Source organism: Mytilus trossulus, chromosome 7 (genome assembly GCF_036588685.1).
Source record: "Mytilus trossulus isolate FHL-02 chromosome 7, PNRI_Mtr1.1.1.hap1, whole genome shotgun sequence".
NCBI lineage: Eukaryota > Metazoa > Mollusca > Bivalvia > Mytilida > Mytilidae > Mytilus > Mytilus trossulus.
The window spans coordinates 18,704,262-18,714,736 of NC_086379.1; positions in this window are offsets into that span (position 1 = coordinate 18,704,262).

Here is a 10,475-nt window from a genome sequence, read left to right on the forward strand (position 1 = left end):
ATTACAGTATAAATTACTTAGTTAAAATATGTACACTATTAAGTTAACACAAAATTAAAGTACAGTATTTCAGACACGCAGTTATAAATCTCTCACACACACATATATTATTAGAAGCACATTAATAGGCGCGTTAAATCATACCTCATGCCCACCACATATGGATTATGAATTCTGAAATTCATATCAAACTAATCTAAATAAAGGCAACAGTAGTATACCGCTGTTCAAAACTCGTAAATCTATGGACCAAAAAGAAAATTGGGGTAACAAACTAAAACCGAGGGAAACGCATTAAATATAAGAGGATAACAACGACACAAAATTAAAATGTAACACACATAGAAACGGACTAAGCATTAGACAAAATCCGATGAGAATAACAAATATAACATCAAAACCAAATACATGAATTTGGGATAGAAAAGTACCGTATCACGTCTTATAGTAATGTGAATTCACACTCAAATATAAGTGAAAACAAACGACACAACGGAAACACAACATTAAAATATTACACACACAGAAACGAACTACTAGTATAAGATAACAATGGCCATTTTCCTGACTTGGCACAGGACATTTTTAAAGATAAAAATGGTGGGTTGAACCTGGTTTTGTGGCATGCCAAACCTCGCACTTAAATGGCAATGTTGAATATAAAATTGAAATGACAACATGATATTACAGGACTACAATACAAATAAATAGGAGAACGTATTAGATAAAGAAACACATTATTAATCGATAACAAAAGGCATCAGGTTTAAAATTCAATACGCCAAACAAAAAAGCGCCTCGTCCACGCAAGACTCACCAGTAACGCCCAGATATAAAAGCTCGAAAGGGGAAAAAATTACAAAGTTGTACAGCACTGAAGATCAAAAGTTGAAAAAGGTTGTGTCAAACACGGCTATGTTTTTATGCTTGGGATAAGAACATCCTTATTACTTTGATAGATAATAGAACAATTTATGCTATTGCAAACAGTAAATTTTATCAAATGAATATAAAAGATATACATAATGAAACTGAAGTATTAACTAATTACAGAAAACAAAACCCGAATACATAGTATAAGGTCCATCACAGAAAAATAGACACACGCGACTTAGTCCAGTTGTCAATAATATAATGATAAAGCAAGACAGGTTGAATAAGGTGTTATCACATATATCACTTGATACGATATTCCCGTGCTTGCATTTCCTATCATGATTTTCTTGATAGAGGGTTACTGCTCACAAGGAAGCTATTAAACCAAGAGTTCCAAATGGTGAAGTTGAAATCATCCCTTCGTAAATTTTACGGACGCCACCACGAGTTGGTTGACCGGTATGGAATAACCGTTTCACAAATGATATCGGATATGTTCCTTACGTCGTAACTACAATCCCCTTCCCTTTCATGAATTTGACCTACCGAATTAGACTATTTACCGGATTTGTAATCACATAAGCAACACGACGGGTGCCGCATGTGGAGCAGGATCTGCTTACCCTTCCGGAGCACCTGAGATCACCCCTAGTTTTTGGTGGGGTTCGTGTTGTTTATTCTTTAGTTTTCTATGTTGTGTCATGTGTACTATTGTTTTTCTGTTTTTCTTTTTCATTTTTAGCCATGGCGTTGTCAGTTTGTTTTAGATTTACGAGTTTGACTGTCCCTTGGTGTCTTTCGTCCCTCTTTTATGATTGTTTGAGGCAATATTTATTAATTATATATGGATTTGTTCAGGCTTTGTTCATATTTACAGTTCAAAGCTTATAAGAAAAACAACTAAAAAATCGTTAAATGTTATTTTGCTTTTTAGATAATGAAATATTTTGACCATAAGGTTCATTAGTTCATTTCAGGGACCTAAATTCCCTAGTGGTTTAATTAGTTCCACTATATTGATAACTATCCTGTAATCAGTTTGTATTCTACTACACGAGTGATGCTCGAATAAAAAAGTTTTAATTTTGACTAAACGAACTCATTTCAGACGTTCTAGAATACATTCACTAAATGAGGAGCCATCACCATGGATATTGCAGCAGGAAACCTTGTACACTACCTTTTACAGAGCATTTTGTAATTATAAGCACTTTGAATGTTGCTCTTTTGTGACAATTGTTATGAATCTCATTAAATTGACATTTAACGTTTATACATTCCGTATTCAAAAGTTCAACTATTTTAAATCATTTAATGTTTAGATTGTTTTCGTTATATATACATATAAGTCGATTTTTTTCTTTTGATATTTAGAACTCAATATTGTTTCCTTACAGAGGTCTTATGATAAATCATATTATAAAAATCATACCTCTTGGATGATAAATCAGGAAAACATAAGCATTAACATAATTTTGTGTCGGTAGTTTTTGTTGTATCTGATATAAGCGTACTAGTATTAACTATTGTTAGTATCTCTAAACATTATTTAATGTTGATTACAGGCATTATTTAGTTGCTCATTATTAAGTTTACAGAAAAATTCTACTACATATCTAGCCAACAATATTTCTACTGCTTTAAAACAATGAACCAGTCTACTTTATGAGAGTGAAATGAAAAATATTCAGGATGCAGAAGATCGAATATTAGAAATACAAAGGCTTTTCGTAAGCAGGTAAAAAAAATAACCAGTATATCAATCCTTTTAAAAGAAACTATAATGAATACTGCAAAATTCATTTCCTATAAAATTATTACTTTTCTCTGTGAAATTAAAATGGTTAAATCGGAATAACTAGAGGCCGAAGATAACAAGGAGCAAGCAAAACACAAAACAAAAATCAGTCGAAAGAAACTGACAAGTTGAACGCTATTCTAAATGAACTATGGACGACGAAGAAACGACAATCAATTTCATAAAACTCTGCATAGAAATTAAAACCATGATATTTTTTTAATTTTTGTAAGCACAACAAAATATATAAGCATTGAATGGCACCACAAACGTAGTTGTTTTTGGAATAAGTATAAAAATTGTTAAGAATCGTTATTTACCTTTCCCAAGATCTTTGAGGCGAAAGGCAAGTTCAAAACGGGACATAGAAGTACCAGGAATAAATACCTGCATAATGGAAAGTTTTTGCCAAATTTAGTGTCTCTTTTAGTATGAGACTAGTTTCTTCCTTTAATAGTCTATCATGAAAAGGAAGAGTTTGTCTTTTTATAAAGCAATCAATAGGGTAGCTGTCTAATTCAGATCGAACAGATATATTACAAGTGCATTTTTTTCCCTAAAGTTAACTTATTAAATTTATTCAGTACTTTATCAGGTGAACTCTTGTCAATGAAATTAAGAGAATCTACTGTTTTATTATTTTTATCTCCTTTAATTGAAGCTTTATAAAAGGATGAGTATGCATTCATATACCATATTTCACTGTTATAAGTTAATACTGGTCTAACGAGTGAGTTAAATAAATGGTTTGACAAATTTACAGGAGTCTGGTGAATCGAATTACAATATGCTTTTATAGAATACATTACTTTCTTATATTTTTTTGGCTAACTCTTGTGCTGAATGAATAAAATTTACATTCTGAGTAATGACAAACCAAGAAATTTAAACTTTTCAATTTGCTCTAATTTGTCACCATTATAATTAAAAGAATGGTTAAGATTTTTCCTATTGTTACTTGTGCTTAAAATCAAAGCTTTTTTTTTTTTTTACAATTTACAGTTAACTGCCATTTATCACAGTATTGAAACACATGGTTTAAACTTGACTGAAGACCCTCTTTAGTTTCAGACATTATCAAAATATTATCAGCAAATAGGAGGCTTCCAATATATGTCTGTTCTATTTTCAAGGGATCACAGTCATCCTGTTTAAAAATTTGAGGTACATCATTTATGAAAATATTGAATAGGCTGGGACTTAAAGGCTCCCCTTGTCTTACCCCTCTAGTTACTTCATACCAGTAAGTGAGTTTATCATTAATCTTAATTGAAGATTTTGTGGTTGAATACATATTTTTTTATTACTTGATACATTTTACTGCCAATACCCTGAGACAAAATTTTATATAAAAAAGCTGTTCTCATCTATTTCATTCAATAATACTACTTTTTCTGTTAAGTCTGTTTTTTATGATATACATTTGACGTGAAACTGTACTTATGTATCCCGTCATCCTTTATAACACACATGTATTTTATTTATTATCATTACTCTTACTGTTAAATCTGTTTTTGTTATATCTACTTCACGTGACTCTGCATTTCATGCCGTCATACTTTGAACGACAAAATTATTTTTATGTCTTCCTGTACGAATTTCAAACGCGCAATTTTACACCAGTACTGAAAACCTTCTATCCTTTACGGGTAGACTTCACATGGATAAATTAAGTCGTATAAGAAAAACTAAATGAGTAGGTTCAATTTGGTGTATGCCTTTTTGTGCTTCTTCATTATATTTGTTGTTTTAAAGTGATATTAAGATGATAACAAAATATTGACTGCTGTACCTCTATTTTTGACATTTTTACTCTTTGAGTATGTTTGTTTTGTTCATGCATCGTTGACAATGTAATGGGATTTGATGCGACTGTCATACAAGTGAGAGGTTTAGCTAGCTATAAAACCAGGTTCAATCCATCTTTTTCTGCATTAGAAAATGACTTTACCAAGTCAGGAATATGACAGTTGTTATCCATTCGTTTGATGTGTTTTGCCTTTTGATTTTTGATTTTCCTTTTTGAAGTTCAGTATTTTTGTGTTTTTACTTTTTTCTCCAAATGGAGTCAAATGCTTTACGTAAGTCAACAAAATAAAAATGAAATATATAATGGTTTCTTTTTTAAATTTGAATATTTATTAATCAAAGTTTTAAAAACAAAAAGCTTATCTGTAGTTCTTAATTTAAGAAGAAATCCAAATTGTTCCTGGCTAAACGTGTATTCCATATATATTTAATTATTCTGTTATTTACCATAACATAGATTTACAAACCAATTAATTGAAAATTCTGATTCTAATCAGAAAAGTATTATATGGAAGAAAGAAAAATATGAGACTATTTTGAACAAAATTAAGATTGGATAAAAAGGACATTCGTCGGATTATTATCATATGCAAAGGTAGGTGCATTTCTTCTGTTGAGCTTTAACTTATTTTAAAGTTTTCATAACAAGCGTTGATAAGAAAATCCGTAGGCTCCCATGAATTGCTCATCTTGCAAAATATTGAAAATAAAATATGATGCACTCATTTTACCAAATGGTCAGGTAAAAGAAGTACATGATCACATATGAAAATTGAGTTGACAAATTCTAATAACATTAATTATAAATAAGAAGATGTGGTATGATTTCCAATGAGACAACTCTCATTAAGTTGCCTCATAGGCCTATTGGGTATGAATGAAATATTTGCCACTTGAAAATTAGCATGCACCAATTCATTGACAAAACATTGAGCCTTTTTGTTTTTCTTTCTTTTTTCCCGCTACTAAATTATATTCTTTAAAGCTAATTGTATCAGGCCACTATTGAAAAGTTACAAATTAATAAATTCATTTACTTTGAAATTGCAGATTTGATGTGTTACACTGTGTTGATGTAGAAAAAATGATTAACAAGCGACAGTCATTGACAGATCCTATCCTATATTATGCATATGCAGAGGAAATATACAGCATTATAATGAGAGCACATATGAACACTGGACATAGTGGAAGAGATAAAATGTTAAAAGAGGTCAACAAGAGGTACTCGAATGTGACAAGGCATGTTCTGAATTTGTTTAAAGAAATATGCGAAGAATGTCAACTCAAAAAAAGGAAAATTGCCAGTAAAGGTCTAGTTGTTAAGCCGTTGATAAGTAAGGACTTCAACAGTAGAGCAATGTAGCAACAAATAATTGTCATCTTCAGTGTTTATGTAAAAGATTGATTTAATTACAATTATAAAACTTTTACTGTTTAAATTTCATGCAATATTTAATGATAGAATAAAATTATTAATTTGATATTTCTAGTCGTTAAATTTTGAGTACATTCCATTCAGTTTTAGTCTTTTACGCATTTTGTAAAAGCCTTGCAATTTTTTCAGGCATTTTAAATGCCTGAAAAAAATAGTCAATTTGTAAATGCCTTAATCAAAAATTTCAATCATTTTATAAAATGCCTAAAAATTTCAGTCATTTTACAAAATCCCTAAATTTAGAAAATGCCTGTAACATATACAAAATTTAGTCCTGGTATCTATGATGAGTTTATTAAATATATATGTTCCATCTATCTTTATTTTAAATATTGACTCGAAAAGCTTTGACCAATCTACCACGGACATTTTAAGGGCCTCGATAAGGAGTATATAAGATGGAGTCGGTTCATGTGACGCATTCGTGATAAAATATTGGTGATGTTGTCTTATGCTTAAAATAAAATACCTAATCTAAAGCTCTGAGCAGCAACATCGATTGTAACTATGGCAGATAAGCATGAAGTATCTATTGACATTGCCGGTCCGGGCAAGTTATAAACATATGATACATGAGAGGAAATAATGCTTGGCGATGTTCAAGTTAGACTGTAGTTTGTCATTGTAGAAAGATATTCATCAGCTATTCCTTTGTAATCGCGATATATCATCATTCATAAATCCTGAAAACAATGGGGGTTTTTCAAGAACATATCCCTACAATTTTTGTATTTTTTAAAAATAAAATAGCACATGTTGGCAAGCACTTTTTTAGTTGTTAAGTCTCTATTTCTGTTATACAAATATACAATCATGAAACCATCTCATATACTGGTTAAGGCTGAATAAAGGCAACAGAAGTATATCGCTGTTTGAAAGTCATAAATCGATTGAGAGAAAACAAATCTGGGTAATAAACTAAAACCGAAGAAAACACTTCAACTATAAGAGGAAAACAACAGAAACACTAAAGTGCAACAAAAGACACTTAAAATATGAAAGATTTTGGTAAATTTCCACGAATATTATATCAAATGTACACAAAATTCAAAATGCTATTTCGAATATATTGCTCATCGTTCTTAATGTTTAGAACATTTTTTGATAGATATATAAATAAAGGCAACAGTAGTATACCTCTGTTCAAAACTCATAAATCCATGGACAAAAAAACAAAATCGGGGTAACAAACTAAAACTGTATGAAAACCAAAATTTGCCGAATAAATAATTGTAAATCGTAGTATATTATTTAAACAAATGTGTATACGCCCTCAGCATTGTCTTGTTTGAAATAGAAGATATCTTTCTTTATAGGTGAGAGAATGGTATCTATTTATTAAACCTTTTATTTGATATGACAGCTTTCTAAATATTTTAAGTGATCTTCTTGATATTTATGAGTATTTCTTATATAAACTTTCTTTTTGAAGTTTATTTTCTTCCAAATTTGTTTTCACTTCAGATCGGATATTTGTTTTTCCAATAAAAACTCCAGTGTCTGATCCATTAATAATACTTCGTGTGAGGCCTCCTCAATTTATTTGGCAATCGCCAATGGCAGTCAGCAGGGTTTAAGAACATCAGTTGTTCGACCTGTAAGTCAAATGCGTTTTGTTAAAATATACTTTGTTTATTTTTTGATCTTTTAGAAAATGTTGTTTGTGCTGTATTTAGACCCTTCTACAACGAAATTTGTTTAACATGCACACGTCTAAATATTGTTTTTTTTTACCCAACGCAATCATAGGATTGAACATAGTTTTCAATTAAGACTTGTTTGTATTTTTTCGTTTGGGCTTGTATCATATTTTCCATCCTGTTTATATGAACCGTTCATCCTATTTTGACTCTTTAAATTCAAAAGTCTATCGTAAATTGAGGTATATCATATGGCCTTCCAGATACGTTTTCGATCCCTAACATCACTGAAGAGACATTTATTGCTTTAAGCTCACTCGCCATTTGATTCAATGTAACAATGTATCCTCATGTATTTCGCTTTTCAAACTGTTCATCATTTGAGCATTACTAATTCGGTTATTTTTTTCATTCTTATTTTCTTGAACATTTACAGGTTTGATTGATGATTCCGTTTTTTACTCCTGTTACTGTACAGCTTCCAATAAGCTTGAATCAGTCAGCGATACATGACATTCATCTTCATCGTGTCACAAATTTCTGCAGGGATGTTTACAATATTGATTATTCTGTCTCTTTGTACCCCAGAGTTGTTTATCTTTTATTCATTTTTTTTCACAGTGCCTTTTAAACTTTCATACTCTTAGTCAAACCATTTTTTAGGAGTTTTCCCCCTGTAACGTTATATTTGTAGTGTAAAATAAACTTTTCACACATAGTTTTGTTCCGTCAATTTTGACATCAACAGAAGATTTCATTAAATCTTTTTCTGGGAGTCCTCATCTTTTACAGTTATAATGCTCGATTTATTGTCAAAATATTTCCATTTAATGTTAGCGTGTTGCTCACCTATTTTTTTTATAGTGTTTATTCAGAAATATTCTCCTCCATATTAATATTGAGAATTTATCTGATTTTATCGTGCACTGGTTATCGCCCAGCGTGTTGAAAAAAGGGGGATACTGTTAGTCATTGCTGTATTACATTGATCATGCTAATAATAATAATAATAATAATAATAATAATAATAATAATAATAATAATAATAATATAGGGTTATTGCATGAATATTGTGGAATATTGTCCCGAGGAGAATTTTATATTGCACGAGCTTGCGAGTGCAATATATGTTCTACGAGGGATAACATTCCCCAATATTCATGCAATAACCCTATATTATTATTATTATTATTATTATTATTATTATTATTATTATTATTATTATTATTATTATTAGCATGATCAATGTAATACAGCAATAAGGATAAGTATATAATATGCTGTGTTCCACATCAGAAATTGGTTCAAATCGTACGATTTCTTATGAGACAATTGTCCAATAAAACATGAACTCTGGAAAAATGGTTTCAAGACACGTACAACTTTGACCTTATTCTATCCTATACCAAATGGTATTAAAAACCACGGACTGATTAATATACTAAACAACGAATAGAAAAACCCACTTTACTACCACAATAAAAGAAAAAAAGTACATGCTCTTCAATTTTGTACGTGTTTGACTATTTTGATCTGAGCGTCATTGATGAGTGCGCCTGTCGTTTCAAATGATAAAGCCTGGTACCTTCGATAAATACACAACTGGGTCGATGTCACTGCTGATGGATGATTTGTCACCGAGGGTACTATCACCAGCTCAGTAGTCAGCTATTCGGTGTTGACATGAGTATCAATTATATGGCCATTTATATATATTTCCTGATCACAAGTATGTAAATTTTCGAAATAATAAGGATGTTCTTATCCGAGGCGTAGGTTACCTAAGCCGTATTTGACATTACCTTTCAGAATATTTGGGTCCTCAAGGCTCTTCAAGTTTGTACTTGTTTGGCTTTATAACTATTTTGATCTTAGCGTCACTGATAAGTCTTATGGAGACGAAACGCGCGCCTGGCGTATTAAACTTGAATCCTTTGATAACTATTAATTTAGACATCAATCATTGTAAATGCATTGATTACCTGCATATAGCATATAGCTTTGGACATAAACGTAACGAGTTTATTGCGATTCAATTGTGAAAGCTAAACTCTCTTCTTATCTGGGATTGTTGTATAATATCACAACAACAACAAAGAATAACTCATAAATATTTGTGTCCTTATTTTATTCAAACAATAAGATATAATAGCTTTTTTAAACATTATTTTACTTCAAAAGTCATTTATTGATAAAGGAAACATCTAACATTATCAAACTCAACCAATGGCTTCATGCCTTGTTCACATATCTGTATTTAATTATGCATATACTTTTACTTTTACAAATTGTAACTTGAATGGAGACTTGTCTCATTGGCACTCATATCACATCTTCTTATATATTTATATAGTTATTCGATGAACAATCTTTAATTAAATCGAAATATAAAAAATATATATTATATGAAATTAAAACAGCTAAACTCCTGGTATTCTTTACAAGTTATATTCCAACAATATCTATTAAAAAATATTGGATTTCAAGTCAGCTGATAACATACATTATGTTGTAGGTTTAACTATTGCTTTACGCACTAGAACAATCAAGATACAAGTAGATAGAACTGGATAATGGAAACAAACAGTGCTCGTTTATTCTAAACTCAATATTAAAAGCAAAACGAACAATTTCCTATATTTTTACATCAACAGTCTTTAATCACAGTACATTTTTGCTGCTGTTATGCACCTAGTAAAATGCTATATCATTTGTATTTCTATTCTATTGAAATTTACGCTACTTGTTAGGTTTTCAATGCTATAATAAATAAAAAGTATAACATTTAAAACACAAATTATCATGATACTGTATATTCTATAATAAAAAAAATACCGAATGTCTTATACGATTGATACTAAACATTCCGTTGTTACCGGTTTAACTGATACAAAGTGATATAAGAACATATTTC